This window comes from Cryptomeria japonica, chromosome 8, assembly GCF_030272615.1.
Source record: "Cryptomeria japonica chromosome 8, Sugi_1.0, whole genome shotgun sequence".
In the NCBI taxonomy this organism is placed as follows: Eukaryota; Viridiplantae; Streptophyta; class Pinopsida; order Cupressales; family Cupressaceae; genus Cryptomeria; species Cryptomeria japonica.
The window spans coordinates 299,478,182-299,505,231 of record NC_081412.1 but is presented as its reverse complement, the minus strand read 5'-3'; positions in this window follow the sequence as shown (position 1 = coordinate 299,505,231).

Below are 27,050 nucleotides of genomic sequence, written 5' to 3'. Positions count from 1 at the left end.
TCTTTAGTTTGTGCATTGGTGTCACCACTTAGTGTAGTATCAACTTTAGGTGTTTCTTTTGCCTCTTCAGCTTTCCCTTCCACCTTTTTCAGATGAGCAACCAGAGGATTTTGACTATCTGCAGAATTAAGGGTTGAATGGGTCTGGTCTACTGGATGAGAGGTGTCATCCTTATGAGATTCATCATCATTGATTGGCACCCAATTGTTCTTTAAGAACCTTTTCCAAATTTCTTTAGTCTCTTTCCTTACTTCCTCTAACCTGCCAACCATAAGCCTATTGACTCTGTTTTTAATTCTGAATTCCTTCTGGTTGGCCAGCTCCATGAGTCCTTCAACTTCTTCTTGAAATATGAAAGCACTAATATTTATCAATTCACGCTCTTTTATTTCCTTATCTAGTCTGCTTGCAGTTAGCCTTCTAGCATCAAGAATATTTGTTAGAGTTATCATGTATTAGCTAATAATTATTTATTTAATTATTAGTCTATTATCATCTACACTTAAGCTAAACTTAGGCATTTTATAATATTGTAGGTATTTAATAATTTTTTTAATTATTCTAATTATTAAATACACATTATCCCTTTAGGGTTGCATAATCTCCTTTTATAAGGATTGTGTTGTATTTTCTTTTTCATTCCCTCTCTGAATGATAATCTTTTTCTTCAGAGCCATTATTGCTTTTTTGCTTCCATTCTTCTCTTGTGACAGGTATTTTGCTTGCAAGTGTTCTTGGGATCTCTGAAGTTGTATTTCTCAACTTCTTCATGGTATCAGAGCCTACATCTGGTGCTACTTGATCTTGATTTTTTAGAAGATTTTTTGGAGGCTAGGGTTTCAAGATTTACAGAGTTTTTTATTTATTTTGAATCTAGGGTGCTTCTTTATTTTTGGGCATTTTGGGCTCAAATGGACCTCATTGTTGAACTCAGATCACCCAAAAACCCCCATTTTCATATAAAATTTGTCCAATTTGAACAACTTTAGCTCTGGATTTTTTTTGGTTTTTTGCCCTTTTCTGGGCACGTATTTCGAGGTTTTTTAAAAATTAAACTGCATAATGACATACCAAGGCCGAATGCAAAAAAATTGTGAAAAAAATAAATATTAAAAGTTTTTTTTTTAAAAGTACATGGGGGGGGGGGGTCTCTGCAGGTCCGTACGGCTCGCAGCAGGGCGTGGACCCTGCCCCACCACCTCTAGCAAGGCTCGTCTCTGGTCCCTGTGCCTTGGGTCTATCACTGCCCTCCGCCCTCCCATCTGCTCCACTGCCGCCCTCTGACCCTTGTGCCTCGGGTCTGCTGTCGCCCTTTGACCTCTCATCCGCGATGACCTCTCGTCCGCTCTGCTGACGCCTTTGACCTCTTGTCCACTCCGCTGATGCCTCCAGTTACTGGCTCCCAACCCAACCCTCTTTCGACCATTGGTTACTTTTTGGGTCGCCGATTTTTTTTGCCAGTAGGAAGATTTTTTCAAGCGAGAAATTTTTTTCCGGCATGTTTTTCGACAGACAGGGAACATTCTTAGAATATTCTGCTGGTATCAGGATGACATCATGCTGACATCAGTAGCACAGACAACTTTGCATGGCCCTGAGACCCTCCTTGTGCCCTAAAAGAGGTTTTTTTCTTTTTTCTTTTGGCCATAACTTGGGCATACGATATTGTTTTTTGGCAAACGAGATATCGTTGGAAAGCTGGTTTCGTCTACTTTCCAAATTTGTGGGTTTCATCACCTGGTTTTTTTGCTAGTACATTTTATAGCCATTTGAAGTTAGAGGTGCTATTTTCAGTCCTAAGCTCATATCTTTTCTCCGGTTTCTCCATTTTTTTGCGATTCTAGCGGCGTTGGGACAGTGTTTCAAAGCTCTTCACATCCATGCATGCACTTTTTCTAGATTTTACTCCAGGTACATTTTATTCAATTTTTTGTGTTTTCACACTCTAGTGAATTACTTGGACATATGACGTCATGGAAACTTCTCATTTGTGGGGGATGACTTGTTTTTGGTTGTTCTTCATGTATTTCAAGTCTTATGTCTTTTTTTAACATTTTGAGCCTTCATTGTAAGCATTTTCCTTTTTGCAAACGCACTGAGATAAAGTGCCACTATGCCTTTCATGCTTGGGATCTTGCACATCTTGTGCCTTATTGTACTTGCACTCCATTATAAAGTGCCATGAGGGGTTTTATGTTTGCCTTTGTTTACCATATACCTTTGTCATGTGAGTGTTCCTTCCATGATATTAGCCTGATGATTTGTGTCAAGTGAGTGTTCCTTCCACGACACTAGCCTTTATATATGTTTGTACTTTCTGCTACACTCTAAATGTTCCTTGTTCTTCATCATTTAGTTTTAGTGTACCTGTCACCTCTCCCTTGTCAGCATTATGGGGGGGTTCCTTCTGTTGGTTGTTGGTTCTAATGCTTCCTTTGTTCGTTGGAGTGAGCTATGTATTCAGTATTTGTTCTTATGTACTAGGAGGATGCAGTGGCTAGTTACCTATGCATTTCGGTGAGATGGATCATTTACCATATGGACACTCTTTCATTCCTATTTTTGGAGGCAACCTTCCATCTTCGATTGATTAACTCTTCAGAATTTGGTGTTTTTTGCCATCTGTATCTTCGAGTTCAGTTGTTTGCCTTTGTTTTCCATTTGATTCGAGTAGTGTTATTTGAGGGCACTCATGTAGATTACAGTCTTCTCTACTTGATCATCTTCTATTTCAGTGGAGGTTCTTCAGATCGACAGTTATTCTTCAACAATGTTTGCAACTTCATGCTTCAGTGGTGTTCTTCATGTTCATCCTTTGTTCCTTTTTTCTGGGACATTCTCTTGTTTGGATTCTTCTTTAGTCCTTCACTTGTATTTCTCTCTTTAGGAGAGGATTTTTTCCTTGAGGTCTTCTCCTTTTCTCCAGTTGTGAGAGATCTTTTGTACTTGGGTACCTCATCAGGCCTAGTTGTCGGGACCCATTATTACTTTGATGTGTTTTTAGTCCTTAGTTATTTTTAGCTCCTCCCTAAGTTCATCTTAAGGGGGGGTGTTAGAGTTATCATGTATTAGCTAATAATTATTTATTTAATTATTAGTCTATTATCCTCTACACTTAAGCTAAACTTAGGTATTTAATAATATTGTAGGTATTTAATAATTATTATTAAATACATTTTATCCCTTTATGGTTTCTTTAGGGTTGCATAATCTCCTTTTATAAGGATTGTATTGTATTTTCTTTTTCATTCCCTCTCTGAATGATAATCTTTTTCTTCAGAGCCATTATTGCTTTTTTGCCTCCATTCTTTGCTTGTGACAAGTATTTTGCTTGCAAGTGTTCTTGGGATCTCTGAAGTTGTATTTCTAAACTTCTTCAATATTATACAAATCTTTCAGAATAGTGCGTTCTAATTCAATTAAAGACTTGCTGAAGTTGTGTAGATGCAATACAACAACTTCATGAACTTCCCTTTGCTCATTTTTATCAAAATTATCATAGTATTCATTGGTGTTCTTAAGATTACCATCCTTAACTATCTCATCAGTCATCTCGTTTGTAGTTAATGGAGGAATAAAGGTATATTTACCTTCCACTTTTCTGGATTGAAGGTTCTTATCAACTTATGTTCCTACCCTTCTTCCTCTTTTAGGCTTGCCTGTCAGAGAGGGTTCTGACTTTGCCTTTTTACTCTACACAACACCACCAGATTATGGTTTCCTAACCACTCTGACAAACTCTCCTTTCTTCTTGGTCTTCTCAGCTTCTTCATCTGACCTTAGTTTCAGATGCAACTGGAGATACAACAACATATGCCCTCTTTGGTTTCTCCTTCTACTGTAATACCCATTTCTCGGATGAGCTTGACCTATAGATGACTTCACTAGAGTAGAGCTAGGCTTGGTCTCCTTAGGTTTTGATTTGGAAGGAACCGATTCAGCCTTAGGCTTCTTTGATTCCTCTTTAGCTTCTATTTGTGCCTTCTTCTCCCTCACTTGCTTGACTGCCTCTCTAGTGAATCCTATTTACACAACCACTTCCTCAACCATTTTGGATACCTTTCTTTTTCTTGTCGGCTAGGTGAATTTCTCATGTAACTCCATATCCTTCTCCTTGCAGATGCCAAATCTTATTTCATTTGAGTCCATCAATTCTCTCAGAAGGTGTTGAACATAGACCTCAAGTATTTGGGCATCAACCTCATAACCCATTGACAAAATCCACACTGTTCTTGGTTCTACTTCCTCCATATGGCATTGGTCCTTGTCGACCATGAAACATATAGTGTTTTTATACTTATCTACTACCTCCTTAGGGATCCTTAATCTATTCTTCATTTTTCCTTGGAAGATTTTAAAGAACCTCCATAGGGAAGCTATCTTATTATCTTTGTTTCCCAATCTTTGCAGACCTTGTTTGATCTGAGAGGCCATCGGTAAGTCATAAGCCCATTGGAATCTCCCTGTCCTCTTTAGCTTCCATTTGTGCTAAGAGGGTCTTCAAAAAGAATTAAACATAGATCATATTGCATGTCCTCTTTCACCATCTGATATGCTGCATATATTGTTGTACCAAAGACAAAATTTAATCTACTAGACTGAAAAAATTTGTATCCAATGATCATGGATGCAAATCTCACATCATGCTCTAGGATATCATCAATGGTCATAGATTTGCTCTCAAATTGTGCACCGGTTAGCTTTAGAATGATAGGGTTTTTTACCTTCCTCAGATTAGGTTTCCCATCGGTTTGATTCAGGCATGTGATTGCATGGATTTCCTACTGGGCTATCTTGTATATTTGTCCATCTAGATAAACTTATCGTGCATATGAATCAGAATATACCTCACCCATTCATCCTCATCGAATGTCAGGAAGTGAATAAACTACGTGAAACCCTTCTTCTGCAATTGTGCATATTCCAGCTTGGGATTTCCATCTTTATCCATTATTCGCTCAGTATACAGGGTTAAGATGCCTTTATTTCCGATTTCCTCAATTGTACAGTGAATGTGTGTCCTCACATCATCAACATGTAAAACTCCATATGGAACAGACGAAAAAGAACTGTTTGGATCATGCTCAAAAAACTTAAATGGATGTTTCTTAAATTGTGGCCTTGCACGTTCAAAAACCTCTACTACCAAAGGTGTATTAATAGAAGAAGATGCCATTTCAAGAATTTTTGGGTTCAAAATACGGTTCTGTAAATACCTTTTTCTTCTGTCGGATGCACAATGATCTTTTGTCAGATCGCCTTGAAATGTGGTTCGCCTTGCTTTGCTGCTTCAACTCTTTGCTTGCAATGTGAGAAATGATTTACATTTTGCCCCTTTTAACTTTGCAAACCCTAATTTTAAGTTGACATAAATGCACTGGTATGGTTCAACCAGATGCTCTGTTCAACATAAACCAACTTACTAGATTCAAATATTGATATGATGAATTCTAGATAATCATTTCCAAACATATGAAATCAATTTTGATCAATCACAAATCTCTCTAGGGGGTTCTGCAAGATTTTGCATGAAAATGGCACCCCCTAAGGCCAAATGCCTTAGTTACCGTATTAAGAATCTACACCAGATTCGGGTACAGATCCTCTAGTTGCCTTGGATTCATCTTTTCTGACCCACATATTCTCATGCTTGTCTCTGGTCTCTTATAATTTTACCTTACCCTTTTCATTAGCTTTGTCTACCAGAGCATTTTTGCTTCTGCAATACTTTACAATGTGACTGGTTTTGTTGTATGCATGACAAACAACATTTCTCTGCATAGGTCTAAAATTCATCTAATTTGGTCTCATCCTGCATTGATTAGAGACATGTCCAAACATCCCACAACAATAGCACCTTTTATTTTGAAAATTATTCATTACTGCTGTGCACATGTTTGACTTGTGACCAAAATTATTGCATATGAAATGCTAATGGATAAAGGTAGGGCCATTTCTCATATTGTTCATTCTATTATTCATCTACTTCTACATTGATTTGCCTTTATTGTAAGTAAAACTTCTACCATTGAATTTATGGGCATTAGGTTGTCCTACCAGAGGATTCTTGCTCTTCTTATGATTAAGATTTTCATTGCTCTGTCCAGAACCGATGGATTCTCCTTTCTCAAATCCAAGTCCTCTCATGTCTTTTCCATGTCTCTGACTTTCCAGCATCTCATCAAGCCTTGTTGAGCTAGCATTGAATTTTTCTTTGTATTCATTTGCAGTAGCAAGTTCATCTCTTACGGAAATAACCTGTCTCTCAAGTTCTTGACTATTATTCCTTGATTGTGTCAATTCAAACTTCAATTGATCATTCTCATAGGTAAGCCTAAAGCATTCATCTGCTCTTTCATTCAATGATTGCGTCAAAATTTCTTCATTCTTCTTCCGGTCTTCAATCTCCTTAGTCAGCTTCATCACAATGAATTGCATCTCATTCTTTAGTGCAACATTCTCTCTGGCAATTTTATCACATTCATCAACTTTGTCATGATTTTCCATGCTTTGACCTTCTTTCTCCTTCAGCTTGTCTATCATCTCTTTCCTCTTGTTTCTTAAGTGTTTACTTGTTCTTTCAAATCCTTAATGAAAGCTTCTGCTGCATTCAGGTTTCTCTTTAAGGAACTTATTTTATTTCTTGCTGCATCAAGATCCTCAAGAGCCACACAAAGTTGTCTCTGCAAACCAAAATCCATTGATTCAATCTCTCAGACCTTCCTCAAGCGGTTAGGTTTCCTCAGAGGAACTAGGCTTTGATACCAATTGTTGGAATCAAGGATCACTGAGAGGGGGGGTGAATCAGTGATCTATCGGTAAACAAATTTTCTAACTTAATCTCAAACCACCAGAAGCATATGCAAGAAAGTAAAGTGCAGAAAAACAAGATAATCAACCACAAAATCATAACACCATGATTTTTTCGTGAAAACCCAAATGGAATTTGAACCCATAATATTATTCTACTATGGCCAGTAGCAAAAACATATTACAAAAAGGGAATTCACTAGCATTTAGGCATATTGCCTAGAGCTCACTGCTCAATTACAATAAGGGATACAACCCTGGAAATCTCATTGCCTTAAAAATCATTTATAATGATGAATTACAATGATCAAACTCCAAAATATCATCAAACAATATCTGGATGAGTTTCGATTAAGGTCAAAAAAATCTAAATGTATCTGCTCTGCAACTCTGCTTTGTTTTCTGTTCAATCAACTACTGTATCAAGAATGCACACGTGAAACTGCCCCAAAAATATTTCTCGATCACTACTCACTCATATCACACCATACCATACACCAAAAATATCTTCTACATCGGTCTTATATATTTGTAATCACAAAAGAAACAATTATCAAGTCGACTTTTAATGTAACGTGTAATCAAGAATCAGCTTGAACCGGATCACCAAAAACATATGCAGATCATCCAAATGATATTAAAATAATCATTACATGTCTACCCTATCATCCCATGCACGAATCTGACCACCGCAATCACCGGAAAGCTTCCAGACCAAAACTACTCTGCTTACCGGTTATCTGTCACTAGATCACATTCACTTCCGGTTACCAAATTCATGATTACCAGATAGGATTTCATAATGACAACCCTAGACCATTATTCATGCATCGGTATTTGCCGAATGAGTGTCAATTGCCAACAAGTTTTTCAATTCTACTTAGATGCAATGAACTCCTTGGCTTCTAGCCTAAACATTGCAATAAGTTTATTATATTGTGAATGTGATTCTTACTGTAGTTTTTATAGTTTAGGTTTTCCACATGAAAATCAATATCAAATAATCTATAAAATAGTAGTATAATAATAGATTAGAAATAATATTATTAATTATGGGGACCAAAAGTGTCCCAACATAAAATCCTAAGGATGAGAACACATATAAAACTAGAAATTGCACCTCGAGGTGCAATGGGTACGTCGAAGATGTGGGGAAGGTCACTTAGGGAGAATTTTGGTCTATTTTTTGCACACATCTATGTAGTACATGAGGTCGATTGGTACAAAATTTTGAAAATTATATTGTTTGTGCAACAAAGGTCTTAATGGGGAAGTGATAGCTCCAAATCTACTACACATCTACTTAGAAGGAACCAAATGTAATTGAAACAAAAACTTTGAATCAAGAAGGTAATAGGGTTCAATAACTAATAGGCTCATTTTATCTTTGCATTGGGAAGACAAGGAGACCGAGGAAGAGATATGAATATAAATAGGCAAAGATAGATGGGGAGGAGGAAGAGAGATAGGATTAAGGAGATAAAGATAGGGGATAGAGATAGAGAGGAAGATAGCAATATATATGTAGATTGATATGGATATGGACATGAAGTGAGATATGAAGAGGAGAGTGGGAGATAAAAAGAGAGGGAGATATAGAAATAAAAAGATAGAGTTAGGAAATAATATATAGAGAGAGATGGAGAAACAAAGATATATAGGAGTGGATAGAGATGGAGCGATAACGAGATATAGATAGAGAGAAATGGAAGAAGAAATATGGAGAGATAGAGATAAAGGGGTAGAGAGGGAAATATATAGAGAGATAGAGAAAAGAAATAAGAGAGGTAAAGATAGAGAGTTATGGAGATAGATAGGGAGAGATGAAGAAAGGTAAAATGAGAGATAAATATGGAGAGGTATGGATATAAATAGGGAGAGATAGAGAAGAAGAGATACATAGATATAGAGGAAGAGGGAGAGTTAGAGATAGAGAGAGATATAGATTGTGGGATATAGTGATAGAGAGATTTGGAGATATAAGAAGATATATAGAGAGAGGGAGAGAGACATATAGAGAGATAAAAAGATAGAAAGATCTGCAAATAAAGAGAGAGAGAGAGAGAGAGAGAGAGAGAGAGAGAGAGAGAGAGAGAGAGAGAGAGAGAGAGAGAGAGAGAGAGATGTAGAGAGAGATATAGATGGTGAGATATATTAAAAGAGAGATGGAGATATATGGAGATATAGAGAGAGGGAGAGAGACACATAGAGAGATAAAAAGATAGAAAGATCTATACATAGAAATATGTAGAGAGAGAGAGAGAGAGAGAGAGAGAGAGAGAGAGAGAGAGAGAGAGAGAGAGAGAGAGAGAGAGAGAGAGAGATGGGAGGGGGACAGAGATATATAGAGAGGAAGAGATACAAAGATGTAGAGAGAGATATAGATGGTGAGATATATTAATAGAGAGATGGAGATATAAGGAGATATAGAGAGAGGGAGAGAGACACATAGAGAGATAAAAAGATAGAAAGATCTATACATAGAAATATGTAGAGAGAGAGAGAGAGAGAGAGAGAGAGAGAGAGAGAGAGAGAGATGGGAGAGAGAGAGATGGGAGAGAGAGAGAGAGATGGGAGGGGGATAGAGATATATAGAGAGGAAGAGATACAAAGAAGTAGAGAGAGATATAGATGGTGAGATATATTAATAGAGAGATGGAGATATAAGGAGATATAGAGAGAGGGAGAGAGACACATAGAGAGATAAAAAGATAGAAAGATCTATACATAGAAATATGTAGAGAGAGAGAGAGAGAGAGAGAGAGAGAGAGAGAGAGAGAGAGAGAGAGAGAGAGAGAGAGAGAGTATAATCTCATTTACATTAAGGTTATTAATTTTAAATTATGGCTAATTACATTTACTCTTTTATATCAATTAATTATGCTCAAATTAATGTAGGGTTATATTTTATTGATCATGGAGTTGTAAAGGAGTTAAGTTATAGAAACTGAAGGAGTGGGGGATCTTAAAGGAGTTACACAATAGAAATCAAAGTAGGGGAAGGGTTGTTAAGGAGTAGTTATATAATAAAAAATAAAAAAAGCTAGAAAAAGAGTTGCATAATAGAAATGGATGATAATATGTTGTAACAATGTTATTTATTTATTTATTTGATATGATTCCACAAACTATTAAAAAATTATCTCAAAGTAATTAGAAAAAGAATATAAGATAGAAATCAAGGGGAGGGAGGGTTAGGAGTTATACATTTAAAATTAGATAAAGATATTTAAAAGAAAAATAACTAAATACATCTTAAAATTTTAAACAAAATTAAACAATCGTAAAAATAAAATTTATTTTTTATATGTTATAATATAATAATTATTATAAAAAATTGAATTAAAATAATATTTCAAAAATTATAAAATTAAATAATGACATTATTAAAGTTTCTATATTAAATGAGATGAGCAAAACAAGATTATCTGAATATGCTTCTGGATTTGATTGTGTGAGTTTTTTGTGCATCAACGTTTTGGATCACACTCTGTGATTCATTTATTTATTTATTTTCTCCTTGTGCTCTCTACTATCATCTTGATGATGGATCATAGAGTGTGATCTGAAACGTTGATGCAAAAAAACTCACACAATCAAATCCAAAAGCATATTTAGATAAACTAATGGATTGTGGAAATCTAATGACATTCAAAACAAGATTGTGATAATTTATTTATTTATGTAAGGAAGATAAGTGTGAAAATGTTAAAAGGTTTTGCTCTACCAAATATCCAAGATGGGTCAAGTCACCATGCCACTTTTAAAATTCTTAAAATAAAATAATTTATTTGATTCATGTGCTTCCTTATGTCCTTTGACGTGTAATAAAATCTCTCCCTTTATCGAGCACGTTAAGCGAGAAAGGTACTAGGTAGTTTTAAATGAACGAAGGGTTTAAGTTTTTTACTAAAACTCAACATAGATATTTTTTAAAATAATACATACGTGAAATTGAATTAAAGCCCACCTTGCCGCAGTCAACAAAAAAGTAGACGCTCAGGTATTGTTTCGTATGAAACTCTCATGCCAAACAATGTGCTGAATTTACCTATCGGGAATTAAAACAATGGAAAACCCATTGCGGTAATCGAAAAAGCAACCTAAGGGGACCTTCATTTGCTAGCATATCTGATGGAAAGTATAACAACCAACCCAATAAGGTTCGTAAAGGACGCAACTATTCTGGCTCCAAAATGGCAGTACAGTTCACATAACGCACAAGTTAGTCGTACGTTTTGCACCGTAGATTTTGCAAACAATGGTTGCGGTTGACTAACATGTCAATAACACAGTGTGATTTAGCCATTTTGGAGCCAGAATAGCTGCAGGCGTTCGTAAATAATGAACAAAAACATGAAAAAGTGATTGAGATTAATGACGAAAAATGAATGAATGTGATTAATGCAATCATCTTGTATTATTTTTAAACGATTTTTATCCGTTGATCTTTGACGCTAACTCAAATACTTTAAATAGGGTACGCCTTCGGCGTAATAAAAATATAATGATATGAAAATATAATAATAACAATGAATCTTAATAAATTTTTTGTTTTGGTCAAGAGTTTAATAAAATATAATATAATAATAATAATTTAGCACTAAAAGATTTTTTGCTTTTGTAAAGAATTTAATGGAAATATAAAAATATAATAATAAGAATATATTAAAACATAATAACATAATCATATCTTATAATAATTTAATATTAATTATAATATAATAATATAATAATTTTTTATGTGGAATAATGAACAAAAATGATATTTTTGGTGTACTTTACCTACATTCCTCTAAAGATAGGTATGCTAGCAGAAATATTTGTTGTGCAATGCTTGTAAAAAAATAGTTTAAGTATTTATTTAATTTAATTTAAATAGTTTGAATGAAATCTCTATACAATAGTTAACTGATTTTATTACATATATTTTCATAAATATAAAAAATATTAAAATTCATATATTTATATAAAAAAATTATTTTACTTACAAGATTATCAATAAAAAATGAAAAAAGCTATTTAAAATAGACATTTATTTTTTAAATATAAATAAATAAATAAATAAATAAATAAGCTTATAAAATCTATCATTCCTATAAATTTGCTCCTATAACACCAATTTTTTTCATCAAATCATATTGTAGATAAATAATTTCTAGTTTAAAAATATAAATCTCAACTTTATAAAAATCAAGTTTACTTGGAAAATAAAAATAATAATCACTTTTAATTTGTGTAAGAAATTGATTAATTAGATAAGAGTGGCAAATCCACTGAATAGTTTTATTAATATAAAAAAGTTTACAAAAGCCTGGTTCAGACAGACATACAGACAAGAAAGAACCGGGCAAAGAAAACCTCCGGTTATAGCCCTTGATCAAAAACCCATATAAGGATACCAGTTTGATAACACCCTATACATGATAATATACCAAAACCCAACCCAATACAAAACCAAGAAACCTTTTACAACCCCCCTCCCTCCCATAGTGGTTAAAGCACAACATTACAAGCAAAAAGAACCCATAAGATAATCTATATCATGACTCAAGATGCCATGTACTTGAACTTTCCTCCAGAGGCACAATAGAAGAAGTGTGAGAAACCACATCAACACCCGAGGAGTTAGGAATCATTTGAGGAGAACCAAAAATAACCACCCAAATGTCTAAGAGAGAGTGGATCCCAGTGAACACATCAAGCTCAACAGCTAAATAAAGAGGAGGAACATGATCGATCAATCTTTCAAATTGTTTAATTGTATCATCATAGTAGTCTCCAGTTAGTCCACACTTGGCTACAAAAAAAATTCTCTATTCCATCCATTAGCAAGAAGCTCAGTAAGAGGCATGAAACCACCATAAGGGAGCAAACGATAATCAAAACTGTAAAAAGACAGAGCATAATCGACATCATTAGAAGAATAGAATGATGAGACCAAGAAGGTATTGGCCAAAGCCTGAACCATAGGAGCATCCATAAGAAAATCCATGCAAATAGTGAGAAAATGAGAAACCACTTCAGATATGCTAGTATCTACATTTCCGACCAACCAATATTTACCCACCACCTTCCTAATTGCATAAACTACATCCAGAGAACACATATTAAAAATACACCCAAGTTTCTCATTGTCATATGCATGAGAGTCACAAAAATCACCAAACTTTTGAGGAACAGAGACTCTGTATCGAACTTCTGATTGAGAAAGCGACATAAGGACAAACACAAATTAGCACAACTGAAATTACCACTAATGCCACAAAGCTCATATTTCCCAGGTATATATAATACATATCTCATAAAAGGCGACATCATAACATATATTACCTAGCAGTGATGCTCGACATTGAACATGAGCTGAGAGAGTTGACTCGAGCAGTATATCGAGCATCAACAATCAAAATTAAGTCACATAATCCTCAAAGATATGACCAACCCATGTGAAGCAAAAACAGAGCACCATGACATCAAGCAATCTCCAAAATAATTGCAATGACAAGACATGGACAATGTACAACCAACACGATATGATAAATCCTCAGATACAAATTTACATCCCAAGATTGCCAAGTATTGGAAAAAAAAATGAAGGCCGCCAATATAACTAATGATAATTGATGCTCTGCAAAAAGGATTAGAAAATCTGTTTGATGGCAACACACACAAGAGCACAAGAAATAAATGTTAGTGTTAGCAACAAAAGATTATCCTAAACAAGCATATCAAGAGAGGTATTAAGCATGAAATAGAAATCATACAAACATAGAATAGATAAACTATACTCCTCCAAATGCTAATCAAGATGCTCATAGTTTCTCCTCCCTTATTCCTCCCCTCTCCAAGTTCCACATGAGTGTAGCTCTCAGCTTTTAGCACTTGCCATGGATGCCATATGGAGATTCAAGGTGGTTGAATATGATAAGCAAATGCTATGCAAGTGTAGATAGTGATGCTATGAAAAAGCTCTATGCTAATACTAGTATAACAACAATACTCTAATGCTTCCTCCTTTGTTTGAGGAGAAGGGTTCTATTTATAGAAGAAATGGGGAAATGAAGGGTTAAGATTGAGCAATCTTAACAAGGGTTAGGATTGAAATATATTCAATCCATGTGAGACTTTCAACCCAATCCCATGTTGACAAGCGTCACCATGAGGAGGCTTGAGAGGAGAGATAAGGAGCATTAAATGTTTGAGGGGATATGATGGTTACCCTAGGGGGTTGGGTTAGGGTTAGGTTAATGGATATTCCTTTTATCCAAGGGATAAATGAATGTGAAAGGCTTAAATGGTTACCTTTTTCAAAGAAATAAATGCTTTGAAGAGACCCATGAGTCAAAAAGATGGTTAAGTTAGAGGAAAGTCTCTAACCAAAGGTAAAAGGTGAGTTAACCATAAATGGTTATGTAAGAGCCTTTAATGGTTTGGAAGACTTTAGAGGTTAACCATTTGAAGACATAAAGCCTTTAATGGTTATTGAAGGCTTTGGAGGTTTTTGAGAAGTGACTTCCTTTTATTTAGGAATGTGACAATGATTAGGATATGATTAGGCTAATTAGAAGGAGTTAGAAGAATCTAGAAGGGATTTAGGCATGCAAGTGGATTTTGTAGGAGAATGCAAGTGGGAGGAATTTTGGGATTTTCAATTGAAATAAAATCAGTTATTTCAATTAAATGGTGTAATTTGCATTTGGATAGATATTTAAATAAATATTAGTTTATTTAAATGTGAATGAGAATTTTAGATTTTAATTAAATAAATCTTAATTTATTTACATGAGAAAAAGGAAGATAAAGCATTAAATGCTTGAAGACTTTGAGGAAAACCATTAAAGGCTTGAGAAGATTCTAGAAGGAAGCTATTAAGTTTGCAGACTTTAAGGGAAACCATTAAAGGTTTCAAGTGGGTGAGGATAAAAAGGATTTTAAATAAATAATTTATTTATTTAAAATAGTTGTGCAACTTGCATTTGTAGGAAAATGCAAGTGGGTGGAGGATAAAGGTGATTTAAATAAATGTTAATTTATTTAAATGTGAGAGATGGGATTTTGGGGGATTTAAATAAATATTAATTTATTTAAATGTGAGAGAATATTTAATTAAACAAATATGATTTATTTATTTAATTAATGGTTTGAATTTGGTTAAGTGAATTAAATCAAATAAATTGAATAATTTATTTAATTAATAGGAGAAGAGGGTTAAGATGAATTAATTAAATATTAATTTAATTAATTATTGATTGATGGTTAAATAATCAAATAAATACTAAATATTCATTTAATTAAGTGGACAAATTTATGTGACTGCAATAATTACAACACAAAAGAAGCAATTTAAAGTTTGCATAGAGTAGTCATTATAGAGTTAGGCTTGTTGGACATTGTTGCTGCTAGGATATGTTGTTGTCATTGATGTCAACACATTCCTGTGATTTATTTCTCTGGTGGTTGCAGATTGGTTTATTGGGATCATGGTTCGGTATATGGAGTATTTTTAGTATCATTATATTTTTATGTATTGGTTTTAGTGATCCAGAAGCTTAATTGATCATATCATATGATCTCGTTTGCAGTTTTGTTTTTTCTGATCAGTACTTTGTAGAGTTCAGTATTTCCTCTGGTATATTTTGGTGTGATCAGATCTTGTGCTACAATTTTGGGAGAATATTTTGGATGTTCATGTGTATCTACATTTCAAATGGTTCATGATTTGGTGCTCAACAAGCTATCTTTCTAGTCCGAGTTGCTGCTGTTTGAGTATTCTTGAGTTTCAGGTGTTGATAGATAAGATTTGATAAGTGGTGTTGGTGTAGCTATTGCAGATGGTTCTAATGTGCTTGTTAGTGTTTCCTGACCATGTTCTATTTGTTTTGGTCATCCGCATTGATTCTTGTGCACGTTCTTGGTGATTTTGTTGATCCGATGATATTCTTTGTGTTATGCAGCATTCTTGGTGGTGTAGCGTGTTACAATTGATCTTGGCAAGATTTTAGGTGGTGATGCATGTTTGGAGATTTGGTTTAGGTCCATGTTATGTCATGTATATCATTATATAGGTCCGGTAGTTGATCTTTGTATCATGTGATATAATTTTGTAATTATGAGATGAGGGTTTAGCCGACCTTGATGCCAAGGTTGATGATCGGTATATATAGATGATTTAGTCATGTAATTTGAGTGTTGATGTAGTGTCTGCATTATCAGAGAATGGTAAAAGTGCGAAGAAGTGAATACATCCTTTGACATTGTGATTGAGTAGAGATTGAATTGTTGCAGAGTAGATAAATGTGCTTAACTGGAACTATCATTAGGAATTTGTAGATGCTATTATTTCAATTCATTTGATTCCGGATTGTTGTCCAAATATTTTGTAAGTTAGTGAGACTTCCTTTTAAGGTAGTGAACCTTCCTTGAGGGTTGTAGCCTTCTGGTTTATTATATCTTGAGCAGTGAGCTCTAGGCAGTGATTTCAAATGTATGTGTATTCCCCATTGTAATAATTACACATACTATTGCAGAGTATCATCTTATTGTGGGTCGGTTCCCACCGTGGTTTTTCCCTTAACCGGGTTTTCTACGTCAAAGTCTTGGTGTTGTGTGTTGTGCTATCAATTTGGTTATCTTTGTTGTTACTGAAGTTTATCAGATTTACATTTGAGGTTAAGTTTGATAATCCAGTGAAAATTGATTCACCCCTCCTCTCAATTTTCCTTCATTGTTGTTGCCAATAATTTGTATCAGAGCTAGATCCTTTAGAAGAAGCCTGACCGCTTGAGGAGATCCAAGGTGGCAACTGGATTTATTTTCTTTAAGAAGGAGAGTACAAGATTTGATGGAAGTAACTACGCTATATGGAAGAACCGGATGAAGGTGCACTTGAAATGTCTTGGAGAGGATTACTAGAAGATTACAAAGGATGCATATTGTGTAGGGGAGAAAGTGTGACTAAGCAAATAAGCCCTAATCCCACTCTCATGTACACACTGTGGAATACAAAAGAGCCTAGGGAGGTAACACACTTTGGCTACTTCTTGTGAGGAAGAGAGAGCCAATGATTACCTCTTAGGGTTTCTATTCCTTTGCTTCAAATGAGAGGAAGTGATGCAAAAGTGTAGATTTGAATGATTTAACCTAGAATGCGAGTATGCATAAACAACCCTAATCTGGAAATGCAGAACTGAGATAACTGATATATTGCTGAAAAGTATAGATTAAGAGACAAATTTAGAGGTGCACCTGTACCAAAAATGTAAGTAAAAATGTCTGGGATCGGAGTGCTACATCCTTGTCCTGATTTTGCAGACCGAAAGCTGTACCTGACAGGCTAGGATCTCTGGATTTTGAATTGTTGATCTACCAAACTCTGCTAAAAACAAGGAGGAACAAGGTGCCACACCCCTGTCTTGGGTAGGACTAGGGCACGAAGCCTCTATCCCAAGGGTTTCTGACCAAATTTGACCCTCAGAATAGTTTTTGTGTGCTCTGCCGGTCCTGAAAGTTGCAACGACACTCGGATCCTGAATTTGCACATGTAGCTGAAAATAGAGTTTGGGTGGATATATGGGATTTTTCCTTAGTCAAACCCCTATTTTAGTGATTTCCACCTCAACAAATAGCTTATTTGTATAGTAAAATAGTGTGTGCAAGAACCTTGTGTGTGTGCAAGATCCTAGGATGAGAGTAAACAATCTAGAGCAACCCTAAAGAGTAAACCCTGAATGCTTGTAATTGACAAAGTAAATGCTATAAATAAATGATGCAAAGTGATCTAAAGCATAACTGTAAATCAAATTAATGTAATAAATCTTATACAAAGACATAGAAACAACATGAAACCATACCCAACCCCAAGGGAGAGGTACAAGGCAATCTTTAGTCGGTGATCACCTATTGCTTTCCCATATCTTCAAAAGACCCCAATTGATGAAAGAATGCTTGGTGAATTCTTGATAGGTGTTTTTTAATGTTGGTGAAGAATCCAAAGATGTTCTCTTTCACTACATAAAAGTTTCCTTGTAATCTCTCCAAAAGATTTTTCTACATCCGATTCTTTAGATTTTCCAATGAAGAAAGAGAGCTCTTATTTATGAAACCCTAGATCTTAATTTCATTTTTAGACTGACCTAGAATTTGAATTTTTCACCAATATTTTGGGGCTAAGCATTATAATATCATATAATTATGCTCCCAAAATTTTGAGAAAAATGTCGAGGACTGTGTTGCACTTGCACACGGTCTGACCAACTTTCCACCAGATTTTCAGGGCTGTTAGATATGATTATATTATAGTAGATCCCAAAGTTACAACTGATTCTGAGATGTTTTGATATGCAAAATCGGGCCTTAAAGATCACAATAGGAGATAATTAGGGTTTATGATTTAATGATTAATTGAAGGAATAAGATGAAAAGGGGCATGCTTAGGGTAAAGGGCCCAACTTTATAATTTGTGAAGTGATGAAATATGAATTTAGATTTAATTAAATTAATTACTTAAAGGCTTAAAGAGATTAGAAATGCAAGATGCAAAACACACTAAGGCAGATGCTAAACCAAGCGTGGAATTGTACCACCCTTGCAAGGGTGTACAATTTACAATGCTACATTTAGCCTCCACTTTAGCGGTCATATGACACTATGTGCGTATGCAAGTTAACGTATAGAAAAGTAAACATTATTTTGAAAAAGGATAAATCCATAAGTTGTCGGACGAAGCCCCCAACGGTATCTGCAATACACAATTAGGAACCGCACCCTACAAAACCACATGTTAGATCACAAAATCACGTAATTCTTACTAAGGAAAGTGATGAAATTCATGGGTAGCTATATGCCCCCTATTTTGGCTTGCTTATTAGTGAGGTGAAACAAGGTATCATGTTTACCAAAGAAAATTGTGATGAAGACTTTGATAAAAACATGTTCTCAACGAGGCTTGATTGTACTTCTAAGGGATTTATGGAATCAATGTGGAGCAAGACAAAAATTTAATGATTCCAATGCCACTGACGGTGCAAAAATTGGAGCTCCCTAGTTCAAGTTATGATAGATTAACTGAAAAGAGTGAAATTAGGGTTTTTAACTTAAAATCATAAAATAAAAGAAGTGCATACCTCATAAATATGAAAGTGACACTCTCATTTGTCACTTTTTGACTTTTGATACTATTCACTACAGAGGAGCCCACACATCAATCATCATGCCTTGGCATCAAACTGAGTGACCCATGTGGATGGAGATCCCGCGCTAGGCCATGTTGATCGGGAGACCGCTTGACGAGGTGAGTTGACCAACCGTTGACTAGTCATTGGATTTTCCTGTGTGCATTATTTTTAGTTTCAATGATGTAAGTGTCTGATCATGCACATGCCCCCCTATCTGGGCATCATGGTCCCACAGGGGTGCCCTAGTCCTCCCTGATCCCAAGGTGCTCTGGTCCGACTTGGGCACCTTGATCCTAGAGGGTCACCTTGGTCCACTTAGGGTGCCCTAGTCCCTGCTCGGAGTGACCAAGGGTTGCACGGGATCAGGCGTCAAATGTGTAGAATAGATGCAATGATAATTTGATTAGATGATGATGATTTATGAGTGATTACTGATGATTTGATTGTTTCTCTTTGCAGATCCTTTCCAACATCCATGAGCACACTGCCGACCACACCTTCCGGAGCCTTCAGAGTTTGATTTTGAGGCTTTCACTAGAGGATAGGGAGTTGTTGCAATCAGTAGGGTTATGGTACATGATGACCATGTCTGCCATCAAGTTCCATCCTACGATGTTGATGGAACTGATGGAGAGATGAGACATGGATACCTCCACATTTCTTCTACCTATGGGGGAGATGATGGTCACACTCGAGGATGTATACCACATACTTCGTCTTCCCATCATAGGAGAGATAGTGAAATGTCGAGCAGACCGCACCGCTACTGATTATAGGAGGGGGCAAGTCTACTGCATTGGGAGAGAGATACTTGGTGATACGAGGGGCCGCATCATGATCAGTTGGCTCTTGCATCCCACCGATGAGGTTTTGCTAGTGAGACGGCTGATGATTGCTACCATTGTATTAACCATGTGCCCTAATGGGAACAACACTCACATGCATGGAGGTCTCACTTATGTAGTTAGAGCTATGGAGAGACATAAGAGGGTATTCTCTTGGGGGTGGAGCATGTTAGCCCACCTCTATCATGACCTAGGAGAGTACATGTTTGGACAGGGATGCAGCCTAATGACCTACACACTACTACAAATCTGAATATACGAGCACATTATGTGCACTAGATCCACTGGAGTACCAATTGATTTGGTTCCAGAGCAGCCTAGGGTGTTCGGATATCCTCTCACCCATGAGTGGCAATTCAAAGATTTTCTGCATTAGAGAGTGACATTTGATAGATTGACAACATAAGTTATTGGATGGAGACCCTACCTCAGGATGTACATATGGGCGGATATACATAGGCAGTTGTTTTGCATGCAAAGGAACTATCTACTAGAGGGATGGTACAACCACATTGTAGTCTCATTCTACTTCGACCAAGTTCGGTGACAGTTTGGGTTTGATAAATGTGTCCCTACAGATGTGCCTATCTATATCTGACATTCACGTGTGGCTCCTAGGTCGGGAGCCATTCCGAGGCCTACTAGAAAAAAGATTGATATCACAAATTCAGATGGGTCAGATCAAGATATTTAGACCGACTATAGTGATGATGTGGGTGCACAGTGATGATAAAACACATGGTGGGGTAGGACAAACACTGGAGCCATCTTTCCAGCAGAATTCCCTAGAGGGAACCTCAGACCATGGAGATACACAGGTGATGAGGAGGATCTTGATACATTCAAGGACCTTAGTGAGGAGGACATAGATGATCAAGATGATGATGTAGGAGAGCAAGAGATTGGTGGTGATGGAGATGATCCTGATGTAGGAGAGGGAGATCAGGATGGTAATGATGAGGAGGATGGAGAGGAGGAGGAGGAGGAGGAGGAGGAGGAGGAGGAGGAGGAGGAGGAGGAGGAGGATGAGGAGGCCAAGGAGGACGAGTCAGATGCAGTTCCTCATCACTCTGAGGATGACACCATAGCCCTAGATCCATCGAGCATTCCATTGTGAGTGGAGAAGGACCCTATAAGGGGTCCTGATCCTAGTCCCCATCATCCCGTGCCCACTATGAAGAGACATTATGAGAATGGAGAGCCTAGCGGGTCCTAGTAACAGGAGGTCCCTTTCCATGACCTTTATTGGTGAGAGGGAGATCCAAGTAAATTATTTTTATGATTATTCGATTTGATGATATAAAATGTTACTAATGAAAAACCTCCTTCTATCTCTGCAGTTGGCACCTAGGAGTGGCACTCCCTTATCCAGAACACAGTGACAAGTCTCACCATGACCACTCACATTCCCAGCTCCTCACATATAGTGCATAGACTACAATGAACATAGTGATATCTAGTAGTGACTGAGGCAAAGGAAGCCACATATCATGAGATCATGATAGAGAGGGATCACAGGAGCTCCTCGTGGAGTCACTCGCACTCCACATTATGATACATACCCATGGGTCCACACACATGCCCAGATCAGGAGGGGACATCTAGTCACCTTTCTCCAGCTACTAGTCCTAGAGATAGGAGATGCTCGTATTGTGATTCTTTTTTATGTACAGGGATATACATATTATGGCATTTATGCTTATGTTTTATCTCAAACATGTTATTTTGATTCTTAAAACAATGTATGCATTGCTTTGATTAAAAGTAACATATTTGGGAATGAACATGTATGTCTAATTTAATTTTCATGTGATTTATTTCTCAATGCTTCATGATTAAATTGATACATGTGTGATTTAATTAAATATCTACGTATCTAATTAAATGCTACCTTGATGATGTAGAACAAAAATGTGTTAAACTTAAGAATTATATGACTAATGTGATTTAATTAAACCCAATTAAACACAACATGATATAATCCTACTCAACACATATGAAATCATATAACATGCTAACACATAAAACTGTAAATCTATTACAATTTACATAAATGAATCCAAGACAAACTATCAAGTGAAGAAACATGCTTGTAAAGAATGAAGTAATGTAGACTAAACAATATAATATCATTTAATACCACATACTTTAATGAAGATATGCTAACATATTATCCAATTTGAAGAAAGAAAAGGCACAAGGAGAGAGAAGAGACTATAAAGATAGAGAAAGAGACAGAGAGAAGAAGACTAGGCATAGTATCTAGGAAGATGCATAGCATTTATGGGTTCCTTGAGAGGCGTACCTTCCACATCTGCTATCTTGTAAGAACATAATCCATAGACTTTAATGCTAATATATGGTGCAATCCAATCAGGGCTGAATTTTCCTTTTTCCTCAGGTAAGGCATTCATGTTGCGCTGATTTTCATAGAGTACTAAATCACCTACTAGGAAGGAACATTGAACGACCTTATCATTGTATCTTCATTGTAAAGTTTTATGATACACTTGAATATGCTCAAGAGAATTCATATGCCATTCATCAAGCATCTGAAGTTTTTGGAGCCTCTGTCTCGATAAGAATCATCATCCACTATACCTTTAAGAGAAACCCTTAAAGATGGAATTTCTAACTCTAAAGGCATAATAGCATTAGCACCATAAACAAGATTATAAGGAGTACAACCTGTAGCAATATGCATGTTCATACGGTAACCCAAAGAGCGTAGATCAATTGAGTATTCCAATCCTTACATGCTTGTTCATGGTCTTACGAAGGATTTGTTAGATTATTCTATTTGAAGATTCGACCCGACCATTTGATTGAGGATAGTATGGTGTAGAAAATTTATGTTGAATATGATATTTCTCGAGAAACTTTTTCACATCTTTATTTTTGAATGATGTTCCATTATTCAAAACCAAAGCGGAAGGTATTCCGAATTGGGAAATAATGTTATCTAAAATGAATTGACAGATTACTTCAATGGTAGTGGATCAAAGAGGAACTGCTTCTACCCATTTTGTAAAGTAATCAATAGCAGTTATGATGAAATTATGTCCTTGTTCTGAGGGAGGAGATATTTTACCAATGAGATCCAAACCCCATGTGGAAAAGTGCCAAGATGCTACTTGAGATCAAAGCTCTTAGGCGGGAGCATGGATCAAATTTATATGTTGCTGACACTAATGACATTCTTAACAAACACAAAGGAATCCTTTTCCATGGTTTGCCAATAATATCCCATTTAGAGCAATCTCTAAACTAAGGATCTGCCCCCAAAATGTCCCCCGCAAGAACCTGAGTGTGCTTCCTCAAGAGAAATAGGGATTTCGACTTTGTTAAGGCATCAAAGGAGAAGACCATTATAACCCCTTCTATAAAAAACATTAGAAAGGATAATGTATCTAGCGGCCAACTTGCGAATCCTAGCCCTAGTATTTGTTGGCATTATGTGAACCGGTATGAGGACATAATGACATTGTATGTTGTCATTGATGTCAATATGTTGAAGAGGTGTGAACCGGCATATGTGAGAACCGGTATAACACTGTGAACCGACATTTGTGCCAAAGTGAAGCGGTGTGCTTGTTCATGATGAACCGGCATATAGTTATGGGAACCGACATATGGAAGTATTGTATGACTACCAGTTGGTAGTCTCAACTTTAGGGTTTCCAGTTGATGTGCTTCAAGCCTGTGTGGCTCAATCGATGATATTGTGTGATGAGTTAGCATTGTAAAGAAGAATAGATCATGTTGCCACATAAGCTCATGTGCGTGAAGGATCTTGCATGAGGGAGATTGTTCCTATCTACCTCGGGAATGTGCGAAGTCTATAAAATGGTGATAACATGTGATGGGTTATCAGCCGCCATAAAATCAGTGGAAATGGACGATGGAGAATGTCTTGAGCTTGGATCAAGATCTGCTGCATTTAATGCAGTGTGCTCAACGGTCAGGATTGAACCATTTGAATTCCTTAACCTAACAGGTTTAGGGTTTACGGTTTATGCTACCAACCTATCTATTTTCCTATAAGGTCAATGTTGTGTCTCTTTCTGAGGTTGTTGGCAAAAGTTGTGTGTGTGTATCCAAGAGAAGGGATATGTGATTCTTGCCAGACCAAAAGGAGAGAAGTGATACCTGCAGAGTGTAAGTGCAGAAGGTGAAGAGGAGCTTAAGCGGATCTACATTGGTATTGAGTGCTGTTACCAGATCATTGTAATACCTGTTGATCTCTAACCACCTCAACAACTGGAAAATCCCTTAATAGGGTAGCCTTAACCGGCTTGCTGAAAATCCTTTAATAGGGTAATTCAAAGCTACTGAGTTCAGAATCCTTTAGCTATTGAGTTCTTGAAATCCTCTAACAAGGTAACCTTTAACAAGGTTTAACCCTTAACCAGGTATTGTAGCCATCCCTTAACCGGGTGATCCCTAACAGGATCGGTTCCTAGCAGAACCTATTGTAATGTCTCTAACCAAACAAGGCTTCTAACAAAGCGGACTTCTAAAGAGTTCAAAAATAGCTTGTGGGTATTCATCCCCACCGTGGTTTTTCCCAGTTGGGTTTCCATGTGAAAAATATGTGTGTCATGTGTGATGCTTTTATCTTGTGATGCTTTGCTATTGTCTATCAAGCATATGATGGTTCTGTGTTTTATGCCTATCAATAAAACATGTTGAACTAGCTATTATTGTGGTCTGATGATAGATTACCTATTTATGCATAAGGGTGAAATGGTAGTGTAGTCTCGAGTTGAGTGAAAAGCTAAGTGAGTAACCGATTAATGCTTGACTCAAACATTCTTAGCTTTACCGGTTGCACTCTATTTCAAACCGATATCACTGTCTGCCAGTCATTTGAAGTGTTTGCTGTCAAACCGGTTTTGGACTGGATTTTTGCCTGTACTTATTCACCCCCCCTTCTTAGTACCGGTTTGGTACTATTCACTCATCATTGAGTTATCAGTATTCTTGTTCGTAGAGTCATGAAATGTACCATTACTCAAATATCTCATGATATGCGAGTACCACTCATTAGAATCTATAATGCAACAATATGCCACTTCACTAGGATTATCAACAATAGCCAGGATAGTAAGGTTGTGAATAGTAAACTTGAGATCTACCAAGGGGTCCTCTAAAGACACAAGAGAAGCTACACATGCCATTGCATTAGCATATCAATTATTTTTTCGAGGAACATGCTCCATGGTATAAGAATCAAACTTTTGCAATAAGGATATAGCTAAATCTCTATATTGTGATAGTTTATCTTGCTTAGCTTGATAAATTCCTGTCACTTTCCTTATGATTAACTTTGAATCTCCATAGACATGTAGATGTTTTATTTTTAATGCCAAGGCTTCTTTAATTCCAGCTATAAGAGCCTATTATTCAACAATGTTATTGTTACACAAGAAATTGAGACGATATGATAAAGGGATAGGTTTCTTTTTAGGAAAATTAAAAAAACCATTGCCCCCATTCCTGTACGACACCTAGAGCCATCGAAATATAACTCCCAGGTCTCACCAACCTTAGTAGAGAGAATACATTCATCAAGAAAAGACTCCATGCTAGGTATGGAGAAGGGTGAAGGAGCCTCAACTAAGTGGTCGGTCAATGCTTGACCCTTTATTGCCTCATGTGAGACAAACTTAAGGTCAAACTCAGTCAACATCATTACCCACTTGGCTAAGCATCCTGAAAGATCAATTTTGGAGAAAAGATATTTGAGTGGATCAAATTTAATGATAACATGGACTTCAACATTCAAAAGATAATGCCTTAATTTCTAGGTTGCAAAGACCAAGGCTAGGCATCATCTTTCTATTGTAGAATATCGAACATCGTAATCGAGCAGAGTGCACTTATATAATAAATCAAACATTCTCTACCATCCTTATCACATTTTCCCAATAAGGTTGCAAGAGCATGAAGGGAAGAAACTGTGTATAAAAGAAAGGGTTTAGAAGGGTCAACAGGTTGGAGAATAGGAGGATTGGCTAAATATGTTTTTAAGTCTTCAAATGCTTGACGACAATCCTCATTCCATTGAAAGGTGATACTCTTTTTAAGAAATTGAGTAAAAGGAAAGGTACGATCCATAAGTTAAGAAACAAACCTATAAATAGCTTGAATTTTTACTTGTAAACTTTTTAGTTGGGTAATATTTTTAGGAGGCGAGATGTTGATAATGGCATCTATTTTCTTTGTATCCACCTCAATTCCACAATGCAAGACTATGAATCCTAATAGTTTTCCATTATCCACATCGAAAACACACTTTTGGGGATTCAAGCACATGTTGTACTTGCAAATTCTGTCAAAGACTTGACAAAGGATATTAAAATGATCTATTCAAAGGATGAATTTAGCTAAGATATCATCAACGTAATCCTAAGATTTTATGCATGTAATCATGAAATATGAGGGTCGTAGCATGTTGATAGGTAGCACCTGCATTTTTCAATCCAAAAGGGATCATAACCCAACAAAACGTGCCCCAAGAGGAGGTGAAAGCAGTTTTGAATTGATCTTGAGGATTAATGAAGATTTTATTATATTCTGAGAAACCATCTATGAAGGATAATAAAGCATGGCCTGCTAAAGAATCCACTATCATATCGATATTTGGAAGAGGGAAATCATCCTTCAAAGAAGATTTATTAAGATCTCGAAAATCAGTACACATCCTAATCTTGTTATCAGTTTTAGCCACAACCATAAAGTTTAAAATCCATGGGGAATAAACAATAGGACGGATGAATCCAACTTCCAATAACTTTTCAATCTCAACCTTAACAAGAAATGTTACCTTAGGATTCATCATTCAAATATTTTGTTTCATAGGTTTAGCATCAGGAACTAAGACAATGTTATGAGTGACAATCTTAGGATCAATGCGGGGCATGTCAGAATATACAAAAGCAAAGATTTCAGGGAATTCATGTAACCATTCAGAATATTGTTTTTGTAACCATTCAGAATATTGTTTTTGTAACCATTCAGAATATTGTTTTTGTTCTTCTTCATCCAAGCATTTCCCTATCTTAATAACTTTATCTTTGATAGAAGGATCCATCCAGATATCGATAGTGTCACTTATGAGGAGATTAATTTGTTGAGGAGCATCTTTAAACTCAGGAAATTCTTTAACTATCTCATTCTTATTTCTTTCTTTCCCAAAGTAAGCTTCTGTATTCAAACA